The sequence below is a fragment of the Bubalus kerabau genome, chromosome 1 (genome assembly GCF_029407905.1).
Source record: "Bubalus kerabau isolate K-KA32 ecotype Philippines breed swamp buffalo chromosome 1, PCC_UOA_SB_1v2, whole genome shotgun sequence".
In the NCBI taxonomy this organism is placed as follows: Eukaryota; Metazoa; Chordata; class Mammalia; order Artiodactyla; family Bovidae; genus Bubalus; species Bubalus kerabau.
This window is the reverse complement of record NC_073624.1, coordinates 136,539,001-136,559,140: the sequence shown is the minus strand read 5'-3', so window position 1 is coordinate 136,559,140 and position 20,140 is coordinate 136,539,001. Positions and strand designations below refer to the sequence as shown.

The 20,140-nt window shown below is 42.6% G+C and overlaps 1 pseudogene; it reads left to right on the top strand.

Annotated features, from left to right (window-relative positions):
- Positions 1 to 12,596: 12,596 nt before the first annotated feature.
- On the top strand, positions 12,597 to 19,112 carry LOC129655079 (protein lin-28 homolog A-like; annotated as a pseudogene).
- The last annotated feature ends 1,028 nt before the right edge of the window (positions 19,113 to 20,140 follow it).

Below are 20,140 nucleotides of genomic sequence, written 5' to 3'. Positions count from 1 at the left end.
ACACGACTGAGTGACTGACCTGAACGGAGAGGAAATAACTAAGTAGATATTAAATTCTACTTCAATTTTTAAGTACTGTGTTCTGTAATTCTATGTTTGTTTAAAGGCTGAGTGCAAACACTGTTCCCTTTTTAGCACCTATACCATTTTATACACCGTTTCACACATACACACACACACATGCTGCACGGATCTGAGAGCTGGCAATTCTCAGTAGTCCTGTTTTCTAAATTCTTCTGGCCATTACAAGGTGAACTTCATGTCTTCGACACTTGATCAAAATAACTTTTAAAAAGTCTAAATACTTGAGCATTGGGTTTGGGTTTTCCTTTTTTTTTTTAAACAGTAGAAGTTAGATAAATTTTTAGATCAAACCATGATGTGTTCCAATACATAGACATTATTACATCTCTAACACACAAGCTCGTGACATTAAAAAAAAAGAAAGCATGCAAATGCTAAAGACCTTCAAATCCAATTGACTAGGAACAGAAGTAACTGACATGGAGGTTGGCTGCTTCCCCACAAGACGCTGGACCAATAATATTTTTTCCCATTCCTCTTTCCATCTCTGACCATTCTTTTCCTAATTCTTACACCATTAAGGTTTTTATCATTTTTTTTTGTTCACCTATTGCTTTGCCCTGGCCCAGGAAGATAATATTATCGTTCACATATCTCAGGCTGCTACATTTCAGTTCAGTTCAGTTGCTCAGTCATGTCTGACTCTTTGCGACCCCATGACCTGCAGCACACCAGGCCTCCCTGTCCATCACCAACTCCCGGAGTCCACTCAAACCCATGTCCATTGAGTCAGTGATGCCATCTAACCATCTCATCCTCTATCATCCCCTTCTCCTCCTGCCCTCAATCTTCCCCAGCATCAGGGTCTTTTCAAATGAATCAGCTCTTCGCATCAGGTGGCCAAAGTATTGGAGTTTCAGCTTCAACATCAGTCTTTCCAATGAACACCCAGGACTGATCTCCTTTAGGATGGACTGATTGGATCTCCTTGCAGGCCAAGGGACTCTCAAGAGTCTTCTCCAACACCACAGTTCAAAAGCATCAATTCTTCGGTGCTCAGCTTTCTTTATAGTCCAACTTTCACATCCATACATGACCACTGGAAAAACCATAGCCTTGACTAGACGGACCTTTGTTGACAAAGTAATGTCTCTGCTTTTGAATATGCTGTCTAGGTTGGTCATAACTTTCCTTCCAAGGATTAAGCTTCTTATAATTTCATGGCTGCAATCACCATCTGCAGTGATTTTGGAGCCCCCCAAAATAAAGTCAGCCACTGTTTCCACTGTTTCCCCTACAAGCAAAGCTAATTCATGTTACTCTCCCCATACATCCCTGGAAACATATATACCATCATATGTAAAATAGATAGCCAATGGGAATTTGCTGTATGATGCAGGGAACTCAAACCAGGGCTCGCTAACAATCTAGACGGGTGGGATGGGGAAGGAGGTGGGAGGGAGGTTCACGAGGGAGGGTATGTAGGTATACCTATGGCTGATTCATGTTGATGTATGGCATAAACAACACAATGCTGTAAAGCAATTATCCTTCAATTAAAAATAAATAAATTTAATTTTTTAAAAAAGAAAGGTAATCTAAGCTTCAAACATTGGATTTGCTACAATATTGGGAATCCTATAGCTCTGCCAGTTGCAAATTTCTGCTTGACTTCTGAGGCCTCTTTTTCTCTGAAACAAGAGATCAGTGCTTCTGGGGAAGTGGAGACACAGTTACATGAAATACATAAATAGGTCAACTGGCTTCAAGAAGTATCCCTAAGGTATGCAACAGGGCCAGCTTTATATATATATGAGACTTAGCTTTCTCCATTGCCTAAAAAAAAAAAAAAAAAACAACTTGACATGCTTCCTATGTGTCTTTATATTAGAATTGTTCTCCTTCCTTATTCCTGCAACTTGTCACCTTTAAAAAAACTGTCCTCTTTTTTTTTAAATTTTAAAGACAAGGTTTTCCCCATTATTCTTGATATTTTAGGAAAACAAGAATGATAATAAATTGGAAAGTCACATATCTCTGCTATAATATCAAAGAAGCATTTTAATCAAAGCTCTACTAAAAATCCTAACAAGAAAAGGCAGTGCAGCAATTATGGAAAACAGTATGGAAGCTCCTCAGAAAACTAAAAATAGAGTTGCCAAAGGATCCAAGAATCTCACTCCTGGGCATATATTCAGACAAAACTATAATTTGAAAAGATACATGCATCCCTGTGTTCATAGCAGCACTATTCACAATGACCAAAACATGGAAACAGTCTAAGTGTCCATAGATAAGTGAATGTATACAGAAGATGTGGCATATATACACAGTGGAATACTACTCAGCCACAGAAAAGAACAAAATAATGCCATTTGCAGCAACATGAATGGACTTAGAGATTGTTTACTGTGAAGTAAGTCAGATAAAGAAAGACAAATATCATATGATATCACTTAAATGTGCAGTCTAAAATAGGGCACAAATAAACTTAGGAAATAGACTCACAGACCTAGAGAATAGCCTTGTGGTTGCAAAGGGAGAGGAGGATGGGGGAGGAGGAAGAATGGATTGGAAATCTGGAGTTAGCAAATGCAAGCTATCACATGTAGGATAGACAGACAAGAATGCCCTACTGTATAGCACAGAGAACTGTATTCAGTATCCTGTGATAAACCATAATGAAAAGAGTATGAAAAAGAATGTATACATATATATATATATATAACTGAATTACTTTGCTATACAGCAGAAATTAATACAGCATTGTAAATCAACTGTCTTTAATAAAAAAGAGACATTGCATGGTTATAGAAAAATCAAAAAATGAAAGTTAATAGAAAAAAAATCATGAATGTCAAATTATCACCAAAAGGTGATGCTGCTGCTGGTACTGCTTTTTAACCTAAGCATGAAAGTTACAACATGATTGACAGTTACTCAACATTCAGTGAAATACCTGACACAGAATTATTGGGTTGGCCAAAAAGATTGTTCAGGTTTTTCCGTTAAGTTGTGATGGAAAAACCCAAACAAACTTTTGACAATACTTCTATATTGTGGGCTTTTGTAGGGGAGGACTAGTACTCATTCTGAATACTCATAGTCTAACACAGCACTAGGAATAACAGTAGGCACTCAAGCATTTGCTGTATTGACATGTTCCTTTTCTTATTAATATAGTCAATTCTTGGCAGTTCATCTACTATATAATATTTTGTGGTTATTGCTCAAGAGCATTTTGCACCCCATTCTCTAATCCTCTGTAGTGCTTAAGACTAGAAAAATAATTACATATTTGTTTCTTATCCAGTTCCTTGAGCCTCAATGCAAAGCATTTCATTTGTTTTGTTCGGTGCTGGGTCCTCAGTACCTAGAACAGTACCTGGCACATACTAGGCGTGCATGCCTGGATGAACGAATAGAAAAGGATCTGACTTGGCTATAAAAGATATTTACTTAATCATATATTAAAAAGTAAAATTAATTTAAAACGATATCATAAGAGGGACTTCCCTGGTGATCCACTAGCTAAGACTCCGTGCTCCTAATGCAGGGGGCCTGGGTCCGATCCCTGGTCAGGGAACTGGATCCCACGTGCCACAACTGAAGACCCTGCACACTGCAACTAAGATCTGACACAGCCATATAAATAAATACATATTATTTTTTAAAAAAGAAACTGTCATGAGATAATGCCACTGGAAGTTGAGGGCAGGGGGTGGAGAGGGGAAGGGATGTAAGCAGAACCAAACTCTTACTTTCCTTGAAAGCAGGTTCATCACTTAGTTGACATCTAAATGGAAAAATCAAGAAATAGCAATGTAAGCATTTTTCTTAGAATCTGAAAGTATATACCAGATGGAAGATCTATAAAGCCTAAATGAGATCCTTCTAGGGGTGGAGAGCATTAGGGCAAAGGACTGCCATTTTTCTTTATAAGCCTTGTAATAGGCTTTAATGTTTTATACAGACAATGTATACAGATCGCTTGGATGAAGTTTAAAAGTCAGGTAATCAAAGATAACTTTGTTTTAATGCTTTATGTCATTAAATTCATAGCTTAGCTTGATTTTGTTAAATCTAGGCAACTTTTTAGTACTTTTTAATGAAACTTTATTTTTAAAAACAGAATCATATGCAATTCTAATAAATAATACAGAGGTTTATTAGTACATTTATAATGTACTTTTTGCCCAATTTCCTCCAATGATAACATCTTGTAAAACTATAAATTGTCACAATCAGTATAACCATAGATACAGTGGAGAGACACAGTATTTCCATCACCACAAGGATCTTCATGTTGCCATTTTATTGTCATATATGTCCCCCCCCTCCAGCTCCCCCAAGGAAAGGAGTTCCCTGTCCCTTAACCCTGCCCCATCCTTAACCCCTGGGAAACATCAATCCATTCTCCATTTCTATAATTTTATCATTTCAAGAATGTTATGCAAATGGAGTCATGAAGTATGTAACCTTGGCTTTGGTTTTTTTCGCTTGGCATAATCCTCTGGAGTTTCATTCAGGTTGATGCATGGACCAATAATTTGTTCCTTGTTAATGCTGTGTAAAATTCCATGGTGTGGATTTGCCATAGTTTGTTTAACCAATCACTCAATAAAAGACTGTTTTCTAGGGTGTTTCCAATTTTCAGCTACTACCAAAAAAGCTGTTATGTATCTTCTTGTACAGATTTTTGTGTAAACCTAAATTTTCATTTCTCATATATAAATGCCTAGGAATGCAGTTGCTGGGTCACAGTGTAGTTGCATATTTAGGGATTTTGTTGTTGTTGTTATTGCTGCTGCTTGTTTGTTTGTTTGTTTGTTTTGTTCTTAAAGAACTGCCAAACTGTTTCCCAGAGTGGCTTTACCATTTTATGTTCTCATGAGCAATGTATCCAATGGATCCAGTTTCTCCGCATCCTCACCAGCATTTGGTGTTGTCACTATTTTTATTTTAGACATTCTGATAGATGTGTAGTGGTTTTAATTCACATTCCTCTGATGGTCAGTGATGTTGAATATCTTTTCATGTACTTATTTGCCATCTTTGGTGAGATGTCTCTTCATGTCCTTTGCCCATTTTCTAATTGGGTTTTTTTTTTCTTTATTGCCTTCTGAGACTTCTTAGTATATTTTATATTTTTATCAGATATGTGGCCTACAAATATATTTTCCAAACATATTGTCTATAGCTTGTCTTTCATCCTCTTAATAGAATATTCTGCAGAGCAAAAGTTTTTAATTCTGAAGAAGCCCAATTTATTGATTTTTTAAATGGATTGCGCTTTTAGTGTCAAGTCGAAGAACACTTTGCCTAATCCTAGGTCCCGAATTTTTTCTCTTATTTTTGTCCAAAAGCTTTATAGCTTTAACTTTTACATATAAGTCTATCATTCTTAGTAAGTTAATTTTTTTAAATCAGATATGAGGTTTAGATTGAAGTTCAACTCTTTTTTTTCCCCAATGACTATCTGATTTCTGCAACACTATTTGTTGAACAAGCTGTCTTTCCTCTACTGAATCACTTTTGCACCTTGCCAAAGATCAGATCGGATCAGTCGCTCAGTCGTGTCCGACTCTTTGTGACCCCATGAATCGCAGCAGGCCAGGCCTCCCTGTCCATCACCAACTCCCGGAGTTCACTGAGACTCACGTCCATCAAGTCAGTGATGCCATCCAGCCATCTCATCCTCTGTCGTCCCCTTCTCCTCCTGCCCCCAATCCCTCCCAGCATCACACTCTTTTCCAATGAGTCAACTCTTCACATGAGGTGGCCAAAGTACTGGAATTTCAGCTTTAGCTTCATTCCTTCCAAAGAAATCCCAGGGCTGATCTCCTTCAGAATGGACTGGCTGGATCTCCTTGCAGTCCAAGGGACTCTCAAGAGTCTTCTCCAACACCACAGTTCAAAAGCATCAATTCTTCGGTGCTTAGCCTTCTTCACAGTCCAACTCTCACATCCATACATGACCACTGGAAAAACCATAGCCTTGACTAGATGAAACTTTGTTGGCAAAGTAATGTCTCTGCTTTTGAATATGCTGTCTAGGTTGGTCATAACTTTCCTTCCAAGGAGCAAGCGTCTTTTCATTTCATGGCTGCAGTCACCATCTGCAGTGATTTTGGAGCCCAGAAAAATAAAGTCTGACACTGTTTCCACTGTTTCCCCATCTATTTCCCATGAAGTGATGGGGCCGGATGCCATGATCTTCGTTTTCTGAATGTTGAGCTTTAAGCCAACTTTTTCACTCTGCACTTTCACCTTCATCAAGAGGCTTTTTAGTTCCTCTTCACTTTCTCCCATAAGGGTGGTGTCATCTGTTTATCTGAGGTTATTGATATTTCTCCCGGCAATCTTGATTCCAGCTTATGTTTCTTCGAGTCCAACGTTTCTCATGATGTACTCTGCATAGAAGTTAAATAAGCAGGGTGACAATATACAGCCTTGACGTACTCCTTTTCCTATTTGGAACCAGTCTGTTGTTCCATGTCTAGTTCTAACTGTTGCTTCTTGACCTGCATACAAATTTCTCAAGAGGCAGATCAGGTGGTCTGGTATTCCCATCTCTTTCAGAATTTTCCACAGTTTATTGGGATCCACACAGTCAAAGGCTTTGGCAGAGTCAATAAAGCAGAAATAGATGTTTTTCTGGAACTCTCTTGCTTTTTCCATGATCCAGCGGATGTTGGCAATTTGATCTCTGGTTCCTCTGCGTTTTCTAAAACCAGCTTGAACATCAGGAAGTTCACGGTTCACATATTGCTGAAGCCTGGCTTGGAGAATTTTGAGCATTACTTTACTAGCATGTGAGATGAGTGCAATTGTGCGGTAGTTTGAGCATTCTTTGGCATTGCCTTTCTTTGGGATTGGAATGAAAACTGACCTTTTCCAGTCCTGTGGCCACTGCTGAGTTTTCCAAATTTGCTGGCATATTGAGTGCAGCACTTTCACAGAATCACCTTTCAGGATTTGGAATAGCTCAACTGGAATTCTATCACCTCTACTAGCTTCGTTCGTCAGTCAGGCTTTATTCTGTGGGTTTTCTCCTGAGTTCCATGTTCTGTTCCATTCATCTATGTAACTGACCTCTACCAGTACCACAGTCTTGATTACTGTAGCTGTATAATGTCTTAAAATCATGTGGACTAATTCCTCCTATTCTATTTTTCTTTTTCAAAACGATTTTGGTTATTCTAGTTCCTTTGACCTCCCATGTAAGTTTTAGAATAATCTCAATTTTGGAAGAATTGATAGGTATCTCTACCATGTTCAGTCTTCCAGTATACAAACACAGTATGTATCTCCCTTTATTTAGATCTTCTTTGATTTCTTTCATCAGTGTTTAGTAGTTCTCGGCATTCAAATACTCTACATGTTTTGTTTTAGTGATTATAAATAGTATTGTATTTTTCCAGTTTTATTGAGGCATAATTGACAAAATTATATTTAAAGTATGAAAAATGAAAGTGTTAGTCACTTAATCATGTCTGACTGTTTGCAACTCCATGGTCTGTCCATGGGATTCTCCAGGCAAGAATACTGGAGTGGTTTGCCACTTCCTTCTCCAGGGGATCTTCCTGACCTGGGGGTCTAACCCAGATCTCCCACATTGCAGGCAGATTCTTTACCATCTGAGCTACTAAGGAAGATTATTTAAAATATGCAATATGATTATTTGATATATATATACATTATGAAATAATTACCACAATCGAGTTAACACATCTATCACTTCACACAGTTACCTTTTTTGTACATGGTCAGAAAGCTTAAAAATCTACTCGCAGCAAATTTAAAGTATACAATATAGTATTATTAACCATAGTCACCATGTTGTGCATTATTCATCTTATAACTGAAAGCTTTCACCCTTTGACCAACATCTATCCACTTCCTCCTCCAACCCCCACCCAAGAGCTTGGAAACCACTCTTTTCCTCTTTTCTTCTCTGAGTTTTTTAAAAATTCCTCATATTGATGAGATCATACAGTATTGTCTTTCTTTATCTGGCTTATTTCACTTAGCATAATGTCCAGATTAATCCATGATGTTGCAAAGGGAGGATTTCCTTCCTTTTTATGGATAATTATATATAACATTTTCTTTATCTATTTACCACACTCAAGTAGTTTCCTTATCTTGGCTATTGTGAGTAGTGCTGCCATGAACATGGGAGTGGAGATATCTCTTCAAGATACTGATTTCATTCCCTTCAGATATACCCAAAAGTGGGACTGCTAAATTGTATAATAGGTCTATTTTAAATTTAATTTCAGTATTCCTGTGTTCAGGCTAATATATAAAAATACATTGATTTTGTTCATCTTTTATCATGTGACTTTGTTGAACTTACTTAACAAGGGTTCTCAGAGGGTTTGGTGGGGTTTTTGCATTTTCCATGTAAACAATCATGTCACCTGCAAACAGAGAAAACATTACTTCTTCCTTCCCAGGCTGAATGACTTTTGTTTTATTTTCTTGTCTTATTGCACCATCTAGACCCATCAGTACAATATTGTGGCAAGAGTGGTCATTCTTATCTTTTTCCTGAGCTGGAGGGGAAAAGCATTTAGTCTTTCAGCCTAAAAGACTGATTTAATTTAAATTTAAATCAAAATTTAAACTTTGATTTTTACAGAATAAAATATATTTTAAATTTTATAAGTTTTCTCTCATCCTAAGAGGGTAATTCTTTTCTATTAAACCCTTGGGAAGGCAATTATTAATTTCAAAAAGCACTTGTTAGTGAAATTAATGATAAATAACTATTTTAATCAAATTTAAATCAAAATTTAAATTTTGATTTTTACAGAATAAAATATATTTTAAATTTTATAAGTCTTCTCTCACCCTAAGGGGGTAATTCTTTTCTATTAAACCCTTGGGAAGGCAATTATTAATTTCAAAAAGCACTTGTTAGTGAAATTAATGATAAACAACTATTTTAATTATTAATAAACAATATATATAAAATGAAGAATGTTATTCAATTGATTTGTTAATGCAAAAGTCCCAGAGAGATAAAGACAGAAGAAATCAATAAGAACAATGGAAACTATGTACAAGATTATTGCTACGATTAATTAGTAAATTACTTTGAGCACTTAAGGCAGCCTGTACTGACTGTGAGTCTGGATGAGGGCTCTCTTTGCAGGTAGGAATAGTTCTAGTATTAAAAAATGTGAATAAATGCCTAGTAAGTTAAGGATAGTAGCTAAAAAAGTATAATGTCAACTGTAGGTTTTTGATATTAATAAAAACACTTTATCAAGTTGAGCTATTTCCCCTTTGTTGTTACTTTTTCTGAGAATTTTATCATGAAGTGGATATTAAATTGTTATAAAATTTTTGTCATAAAATAGACATAACCTAAAATTTACCATTTAAGTGTTTTAAAGTGTACATCAGTGTCAGATGGTGTAAATTCAGTATACTGTTTTGTAGAGAAGGAAACAAAGAACTCGGCAAGGACACCTTGTCCCAGGCCTCTCAGTGGGAGGAGTGGAGCTCTGCTGTTGGCAGCATCCCGAGCTTGCGCAAGTATACAAGCTCCTTAAGGAGGGACAAGCTCCCCAGGCTGCCAGGTGTGAGGCCTGCCGGGCTTAGCATTTGGGCAGACCAAGGGGCCAAAGACAAGCAAGAACAATCTGCCAGTTCCCTATTGAAAAGCCCCTTCCAGCTTCCTATCTCCTCCAGGAGAATGTCTTACCTCTTCAGGCTAGCATCCAGGGTCCCTCAGACTGACTCTTCTAAAAGCATCAATCAGGGCAACTCTTGCTCTAAACCCTAATGTCCTGCCCTTAGAATGGAACCCAAGCCCTGCCTGCATCCTCAATAAGGAACGGTGCCCAGTACTTAAGTGGGGCATGTTGTGGATACACTAACATACATCACTGTCATGGATAGATAGAGGGACAGATAGGTACAGATATTTTGGTGAAGGGCTTATGGTTATCATTTAAAAGTTTATTGATTATTATTTCAAAGTTTATGATTATTATTTGAAGTTTCATATCTGTTACCATGTTGCCATTTATCAAGCGCATACTTAGAAAGTGTAGATCCAACATGAAACTTTGTCCATTGTGAAGGGAAAGAGATAATGCTGATTATGTGTGTGTGAGAGAGTGAGAGGAAGGGGGAGGGTGCTGATCAGGGGCTGGGGGCACAGGCCTGCTCGGGCTGGACCACTGCCCCCTATAGGACCTGCTCTTGGATGCACTTAGCCTGATGCTGCCCACATCCAACACTTCCAGCTTATCCAAGGGGAAGGTGGGGGTGGGAAGTGTCACATCTCATTTCCTTTGACTAGCTCAAGAAGAAACAGAGCTTGGTTTTCTGAGACTCATAATTAAATGAATTAAAATGTTTTCCTTCACGGTGACTTTGCCAGCTCCTGTCCACCTCTCCCTGGCCCTGTTCCCAGCAAGGGGATCGAGCCTGGGAGGACGCGGAATGACATGCTGTGTACTTCCAGAGCAATTAGCTTGTGCATCGTCATGTTGGGGAGAGATTTATGGCTGGCTCTCGGAGCATTCCAGCCCAGACCTCTGCAGCCCAGATTTGTCTGCTGGGTAAGTTCCTGGAAGCGGAGCCTCAATATTAATTCCAATTACAGTCGGATGAGAACCCATTCATAAGGACTGCCTTTGACAGGCTCCTCTCCTGCCGCTCTGGCCTGACCTTGAGCTGCCATCGCTGTCGCCAGCCTCAGAGAGAGAGGAAATTGCACTGTGCTCAGCCCCAGGCTTCCCAGCAAGCTGGGAAGGCAGGCCACGGTGTGCTGGGCTTGGAGGGGAAGAGCAGGAGGAGGAAGAATATGAAGGACATGATGTCTCACCTTTAGTTGGGGGACCATCCTCAGTATTATCCCTAGAATCTTCTGGAAGAGTGGCAGTATGCAGAGGGGGAGGGTCTGAGTTTTCCCTGGGACCACCCTTTGACCTCTACTCCCAGAGCAGGAACCCAAGCCCTTGATGGACCCAGGTTTCACTGCAACGGCGTCCTCCGAAGGCTCCTGGACGCTGGGGACAAAGCCTGACCATGAGTGTCTGCTTGCTGAGCTGTCCCTTGAGGGGTCCTGGGTAAGCAGGGCTGTCAGTGACTGACACATACTCATTATCACATCTGGAGACGGATGATCCTCATGATGCCAAGACCCCAAGGACTAAATACAAACCCAAGGAAGCAATTACCCGAGTATCGATTATGGATTAGGCTAACAACATTGCTAATTACATCAAAAGATGTGTAGCCACTGCACCAGCCTGTTAATGGCTTTCATGAGGTATTAAGGCTGCTAATTGGGAAAAACAGCAGGTTTATCACCAGTGTAATGACAGGGTCCCTGGAGAAACAAGATGGCCAAGGCGTGTAGCCTTCTTTTCCACGACCCCAGCTTTCCAAGGATTTCCCCCCTGTGATGGAGGCCTTGAGGACCATGTCCATCACCCCAGATCAGAGTGAGTGCCCTGGTCAGCCAGTGAGTGGTGAAGTGTGACACGGGCCCTCCCTTGCAAGCATGGTGGTTCACGAAGGCCAGGGACTGGGCCCCTTCCTCCAGGACAGGAAAGTGGGGGAAGCTTTGGGCCCCTCTACCAAAAGGATTATCTCATGCTTCTCTCTCTGCCAGGACCACTTCTCCCCTTTCCCATCCCCACCACCACCTACCACTTGCCTTACTTGCCTTACTGCTTAGGGTCACTCCTGGAAACCTCCCCCTGTTCCGCTGATTGGGTGAGTCCCTCTCCTGGCTCTCAGAGGGCCAGTCCCTCCTGGGATAGAAGGTTGAGTCCACCTTCCTCTATCCAGACCATCAGCTCAGTGACTAAACTGACCTGATTAGGTAAGAGTTACTGGACCAACCATATGTAGTTCTAGTTTTTTATGTGTTTAGCTTTTTTCACAATTTCTGAGCATTCTATATACTTTCAATATTACAGGGGTCCTATTTCACTTTTCACTTTCATGCACTGGAGAAGGAAATGGCAACCCACTCCAGTGTTCTTGCCTGGAGAATCCCAGGGACGGTGGAGCCTGGTGGGCTGCCATCTTTGGGGTTGCACAGAGTCGGACACGACTGAAGCGACTTAGCAGCAGCAGCAGCAGCAGCAGCATTCTGAATAAGATATTTCCTCATTATATTTTCTTTTAAATTATTGCATTTTATTTACTCAAGAAGTACATAAATATATTTTTCATTAAAAACCCAGACCTTATAGTCAGTCTCCCAAGGCAACAGAAATAAAAGCAAAAATGAACAAATGAGGCATAATCACATTTATAAGCTTTTACACAGCAAAGGTAACCATAAACAAAACAAAAACAACCTATGGACTGAAAGAAAATATTTGCAAACAATGCAGCTGATAAGGGCTTATTTCCAAAATATACAAACAGCTCAACAACAACCAAAAAATAAACCAAATAAACCAATCAAAAAGTGGGCAGAGCTGGGGAAGATGTAGCTGCCTCTTCCCCGGGCCACCCCTTTGCCTCCAGACTTCTCTGGGGCCAGCAGCCACCGGAGAAGGGGCCCGGGGTCGCCGGCTCAGCTGACTACCATGGGCTCTGTGTCAAATCGGCAGTTTGCAGGTGGCTGCACCAAAGCGCTGGAGAAGATGCCGGAGGACGAGGCCCGCGCAGCGGAGGAGCCGCAGCTGGGGCACGGTGCTGGCATCTGTACGTGGTTCAACGTGCACATGGGGTTTGGCTTCCTGTCCATGACCGCTCGCGCAGGGGTCGCGCTCGACCCCCGGTGGATGTCTTTGTGCACCAGAGTAAGCTGTACATGGAGGGCTTCCGGAGCCTGAAGGAGGGTGAGGCCGTGGAGTTCACCTATAAGAAGTCCGCCAAGGGCCTGGAATCTATCCGCGTCACCGGCCCTGGTTGGGTGTTCTGTATTGGGAATGAAAGGCGGCCCAAAGGGAAGAATATGCAGAAACACAGATCAAAGGGAGACAGGTGCTACAACTGTGGAGGTCTAGACCATCATGCCAAGGAATGCAAACTGCCACCCCAGCCCAAGAAGTGCCACTTCTGCCAGAGCATCAACCACGTGGTAGCCTCATGCCCACTGCAGGCCCAGCAAGCTCCCAGCCCCCAGGGAAAGCCAGCCTACTTTCCGGAGGAGGAAGAAGAGATCCATAGCTCTGCCATGCTCCCTAAGGCCCAGAAATCGAGCCATAGTGGGTGGGGGCTATCCTTTTGTGATCAGAAAATTTTGAGGAGCAGGCATCAATCGGCAGAGTGGAGAAAGTGGGGAAAGGGTGGGTAGGGAGCAGCTGGCACTGCCATATATCTGAGGCTGGAGTCCACAACATCACCCCTTCTTCCCTCTTGGTGGGAGGAAGGGGTGAGGCAAAGAAACTCCCATCAGCCCTATCCAAATGCACATGAGGGCTTTGGGGGTTAACCCTCCCTGCATGCTTTATCTGAGTTTCCAACCCCAGAATCTCCAGCTTTTGAAAGTGGCCTGGGTAGGGAAGTTGTTTGACTCTTAAGAATGTGGAATAATATTTCCCATATCAGAGCGTAAAGATTAAGAAGAGAACAGATTGATGGACCCAACCCACAAGCCACCACATTCCGTGGGAGAAAACATCTCAGGGGGGTGGCAGGGTTTTCCTCATTTTCTCTCCTCATAACCCCCTCTTGGGACAGAATGCTGAGAAATGTCTCAAGAAGTGGGTTGTGATGACAGGCAAAAGGGGTGATCGAGGGAACAGCTGCAGACCTGCCACTTCTAAGCTCATTCTCACCCCATTCTGGGCCAACACAATTTTATTTATTTGCTGCTTTTGCTGACTGTACCTTGGGTCCCGCTTTCTCCAGGATGTCAACTGCACTAGCTGTGTGCGAATGACGTATCTTGTGCATTTTAATTTTTTTTCCCCGTGATATAAATATTCTGGTTTTGTATTTTGTGTATTTTAATCTAAGGCCTTCATTCCTGCACTGTGTTCTCAGGTTCATGAGTAATCTCAGGGATAAGTAGGCAGCAGCTCCGGGTCTGCATGGCAGGAATGCTTTTTGTTGGAGGACTCTTGCCTGGAAAATCCCATGGACGGAGGAGCCTGGTGGGCTGCAGTCCATGGGGTCGCTAAGAGTCGGACACTACTGAGCGACTTCACTTTCACTTTTCACTTTCATGCATTGGAGAAGGAAATGGCAACCCACTCCAGTGTTGTTGCCTGGAGAATCCCAGGGATGGGGAATCCAGGGGGCTGCTGTCTATGGGGTCGCACAGAGTCAGACACGACTGAAGCGACTTAGCAGCAGCAGCAGCAGCCTATTGAACTACCTTATTTTTGCCAATTAGAGGTGGCTCTTCTGCTATAGTGTCCTCTTGAAACCCCTCCATCTTCAGCGTTTCATGAGAGACTAGGTTTTAACTGGGTTGCCCTATGACTTGGGTCTCCTTCCTACTGAAAGATTGGAAATTGGTCTGAACAGGAAAACATGGTGCAGAGAGGTTAGGAGAGGCTGGGTCAGGTAAGAAGTGCAGGGAGGGGAAGCCAAGATTAGGCAAAGGTCATCTGTATGTGTGATAAAGGATTCCTGTTCCAGATCTATAATCCCAGGGCACAGGACTCACTTTATATACCAGATCCATCCTTCACCTGACTGGGCTAGGCCGACCCTGCACAACAGGGTGTAAGTGTGTGTTTTTATAAGAAATGGAAGTTGGTAAGGAGAGGTTTGTTTTTTTTTTTAAAGGTTACTTTCCATTTATAGTTATTACAAAATGTTGGCTCTATTCCCCATCTGTTCAATACAGCGTTAAGTCTATTGTATAGTCAGTAGTTTGTACCTTCGATTCCCCCATCCCTACATTTCCCCTGTCTTACCCCTACCCCATAACCACTAGTCTGTTCTTTCTGTGAATCTGCTTCAAAAATACACTGATTTTTGTATATTGATCCAGCATCTTGCAGTCTTGCTAAACTCATTTATTAGTTCTAGTAGACTTTTTTTTTTTTAGGAGAGGTTTTTAAGAACAATGCCTCTGTACCCATCTTGAGCTGCCCAGGGATGGATATGTGAAGCAAGGACAAGATCTTTAACGATTCTGGGGTTTTCCTCCTTGGCTTCCAGAGGGACCATCAGCAATGGCTTCTTTGTGGTTCCCAGAGCCAGGGTCCTGCCCTGCTGAAGCAGTGATTAGTATCATGGCAGCTAAAGGAGCAAGTGGAGGGGGGGTTCGTTTACAAGCTGGGAGATCACTGCAGACCTACCTCACTGTGTTGTCACGGGGCAAACGCAATAGAACGCACTAGGTGATGCGTGTCTGATCCCCACCTCCCCCAACTGCTGCCCCCTCTAGTTATTATATCTGTCTGGGCTTTGTAGGGCTTCACAAGTAGCTGATTTGGTGACTTCTAGGTGGCCTAGTTTGTGTAAATATAATGTGTTGGTCTTCTCCATATTCTTTTGGGGTTTTATTGTTTACAAACTTCTTTTTAGATTGAGAAAAATAGCCAAAGCATCTTTGACAAAATGTTCTGCACCAGGCAAAGAGATCTGAAACATAAGCTTGGGGGCCCCACTTCTTGAAGTAGGATCATCTTGAACCGCACTTTCTTTTGTGTTCCCTTTCCTTTATTTCCTATTTCAAACAAGATCTGTCCTAAAAACTAGATTTCTACCCCCTCCTCTTTCTACCTTTGTGCCTCCCAAAATAGACCATATACCTATATGTTAAATTTGTGGGGTATCTGCAATTAAATGATTTGTGCAAAAATCCTGAAGAAGCTAAGATCTCTCCATCCCTTGTTCCCAATCTTGAGTCATGTCCATTCCTTGATTTGATTCATGCTAGGACTGCTATATTTGGATGGATTAAGACCAACTTTAATTTATAATCCAAGGGTAGAGAGGAGCAATAAAGAGGGCTTTCTATGTAGAAGATGGGCTGGGAGACCACGAAAGGAAAGATGAATGTATATCCAAGAAACTCAGGAATGACTATGCAGGTGCAAGAAACTTATGTTAAAGTAGCCACAAGATTGTTTAATAGCAGATGGGCGAATGTAACTCCATGTTTACTGCTAGAAACCAAAGCTTTGTATGAAACCTTGAACTTATAGGGAGGGAGGGTAGAAAAGCATGTACCCATCTGTTCTTTCCCTCATCCCTTCTCATTCCTGAACTGCAGGAGACATAGCCCCCTGGGCCTTGGCGACCCCATCTGGGCAGTGTTTATTTGATGGCTGATTTTGCTGTGCCAGGTACTTCCTTTCCCATTTGCTATCATTTTGTAACATATTTGCTGACCCTTTTCCCTTCCCTTTCTTTTCCTTGGGAATATACAATGAAATGAATAAAACCTTATTGGTACTGAAACTGCAAAACAAACAAACAAACAAAAAAAAGTGGGCAGAAGACCTAAATAAACATTTCTCCAAAAAAGACATACAGATGGCCAATAGGCATATGAAAAGATCCTCAACATCACTAATTATTAGAGAAATGCAAATCAACACTACAATGAGGTACCTCCTCACACTAGTCAGAATGACCATCGTTAAAAAGTCTACAAATGACAAAGGCTGGAGAGGGTGTGGAGAAAGGGAATCCTCCTACACTGTTGGTGGGAATATAAACTGGTGTAGCCACTATAGGAAATAGTAAGAAGGTTCTTCATAAAACTAAAGATAGGATTAACATAGGAAGAGCAATCCCACTCCTGGGCATGTATCTGAACAAAACTATAATTTGAAAAGATATATGCACTCCTGTTTTCATAGCAGCACTATTAACAGTAGTCAAGACATGGATACAACCTAAATGTTCATTGACAGATGAATGGATAAAGAAGATGTGATACATATATACAATGGACTACCACTCAACCATCAAAAAGAATGAAATAATGCCATTTGCAGCAACATGGATGGATCTAGAGATTATCATACTAAGTACTCTAAGTCAGAAAGAGAAAGACTAATTTCATATGATATCACTTAAATGTGGAATTTAAAATATGACATAAATGAACTTATGGAACATAAACATAAATAGACTCACAGACATGGAAAACAAACTTACTGTTACTAAAGAGGAAAAAGGGTGGGGAAGGGATAAATTAGGAGTTTGAGATTAGCAGATACAAACTGCTGCTGCTGCTGCTAAGTCGCTTCAGTCGTGTCCGACCCTGTGTGACCCCATAGATGGCAGCCCACCAGGCTCCCCGGTCCCTGGGATTCTCCAGGCAAGAACACTGGAGTGGGTTGCCATTTCCTTCTCCAGTGCATGAAAGTGAAAAGTGAAAGTGAAGTCACTCAGTAAGTGTCTGACTCTTCGTGACCCCATGGACTGCAGCCTACCAGGCTCAGATACAAACTACTATAACTAAAATAAACAACAGGGCTTCCCTGGTGGCTCAATGAAAAAGAATCCACCTGTCAATGCAGGAAACACAGATTCAATCCCTGGTCCAGGAAGATCCCATATGCAGTAGAGCAACTAAGCCTGTGCGCTACAACTATCCAACCTGTCCTCAAGAGCCCAGGAACCACAACTACTGAGGCTCACACACCTAGAGTCTGTGCTCCACAATAAGAGAAGACACGGCAAAGAGACGCCCACGCATCACCATGAAGAGTAGCCACTGCTTGCGGCAAAGACAGAAAAGCCCCCGAGGCAACGAAGACCCAGCACAGCCATAGAGTAAATAATAAATAAAAATAAATTCAATATCCTATAATAAACCATAATGGAAAAGAACATGGAAAACAATATCTATATTAGGGTTCCTGGAGGCACTAGTGGAACACACCTACCAATGCAGGAGACATGAGACACGAGTTTGATCCCTGGGTCAGGAAGATCCTTTGGAGGAGGAAATGGCAACCCACTCCAATATTCTTGCCTGAAGAATCCCATGGACAGAGATGCCTGGTGGGTTACAGTCCCTGGGGTCACAAAAAGTTGGACACGACTGAGCACGCCTGTGTGTGAGCGTGCCTGTGTGTGCGCGCGCACGCACACACACACACGCACACACCCCTGAATCAGTTATATGCATCTGAATCATCTTGTATTAGTAGTTTCACCAGAAACTAAAGAAAGTGAAGTGAAAGTTGCTCAGTCGTGTCCGACTCTTTGCGATCCCATGGACTATATAGTCCATGGAACTCTCCAGGCCAGAATACTGGAGTGGGTAGCCTTTCCATTCTCCAGGGGATCCTTCCAATCCAGGGACTGAACCCAGGTCTCCCGCATTGCAGGCAGATTCTTTACCAGCTGAGCCACAAGGGGAACCCAAGAATACTGGAGTAGGTAGCCTATTCCTTCTCCAGCGGATCTTCCCAACCCAGGAATCGAGCCGGGGTCTCCTGCATTGCAGGTGGATTCTTTACCAACTGAGCCATCAGGGAAGCCCTGATATTAATAGTTTCACTAGAAACTAAAGCAACGTTGTAAATCAATTATACTTCAATAAGATTAAGTTACAAAACCAATCCAGGAACTTGTACTGATTTACAAAACAAACAACGACCCCTGAAAAAAAGATAAAACTCAGACCTTCTGGATAAAGTTAAATCTCCTCTTTGCTGCTGTCTATTAATACAACCCCAGAGGGGGCACAGTTGTAAGCTGGTGTGGATACTTGTAGACTATTTGTGTGTCTATGCACATGCATTTGTTCCTACAGAAATAATGTTTTGCATGCTGGTGTGTGTGTACCCAGCTACATGACTTTCTCATCCCACGCAGAACCAGAGTATGGAAAAAATGAAGGAAGGACAATCTATCCTGCCATAGATGGTTTTCTTGACCATCCTGATAAAGAATGAGAAATGGTAGCACTGGACTATCAATAAAAATAATGTGGACACTGACTTATGTTGCAGTGAAGTACTCCACAACACTGACACAGGTACCATTTTCCCCTCCTGGGACATGTATTGGGATATTGAGAAGGACACTGGGGGCCCTGGGATCACAGGCCCCTGACGGTCCCTCCCACCTCCTTCCCCACTGTGGCTCAGGCTATTGTGGGCCAGGACCCAAGTCTTACTCTTCCCTGTAGTTGTACCTACACAGGCCTGGTGTACCCGGTAGATGCCCACTGAATGCCTGTCAAAGGCATGGAATAAATCCAAGGAGAGCCATGGTAGAACAAGCAGCCTCCAGCCAGTGGCTCCAGCTGGGACCCCGGTGCACCCGAACAAAGACATCTGATAATAGAGAGTCTGTCTATAAAGGTGGGGGAGGGCAGAGAGCAGTGACATCTTGAGGTATGAAGGGACAAGGGGAGGGTGTGGCTGTTGCCCTGGAGACGGGGCTTGACAGAAGCCAGGCATTTGGTAGAGAATGTGGCCACCCAGTGCAACCTGGCAGTGGGGGAACAGGGAGAATAAATGCTCCCAGGTCACTCTTTGCAACTTGTCAGTGCCTCCTGATGTCTGAGCCCAGCAGGAGCCAGCGGCCAGAGAGCCTGCCGCCGGACAGAGCTACGTGGACAGCATTAGGCCTGCCACCTCCTTGGAGCCATTCGTTGGTGTGAGAGGGGAGAAGGCAGCAGCAGGAGCATGCCCTTCAGGGCTTCCACCTGTGGCCTGAGCCTGAGTGACATCAGAACCTCAGGACTTCCCTACCTGTCCACTAGCCCCACCACACTCCAGCAGCAGTGGGGGATGGACTGCACACCTGGGCACTTGGGGGGAAAACTGAAGCATACTCCTGTTCCTTTGCAGCCGGTGACATCAGTCGGTGACATCACCAGGCTTGTCCTACACGTAGAGGGCGTCAGAAGTTCAAATACCTCATCAGGGAGGTGGGGGGAGGGATGGCGTCAGCTCTAAGGGCTGTGCCAGGAATGCTCCTGCTGGTTTTTAAAGGGGCCCCGCCTGTGCAGCTGTCCGGGGTTGTGACCCCAGCTCTGAGCAGGAAAGGTCTGTTCACAGCTGGGCTGCTTCTGAATGTGTGTGACTGGTGCTGCGGGGTGGGTGCCTGGCCCCGGCCTGTGGGACTGCGTGAAACTGCAGGTAAACGGCATCCAGGTCTCCATAGGAGCATCCTTTCAGCAGAAAGGGTTCCCCCCGGCCCTTTTTCAGAGTCCTATTTGGGCTGGAGGTCAGTGCCTACCTGTCTTCTGCAG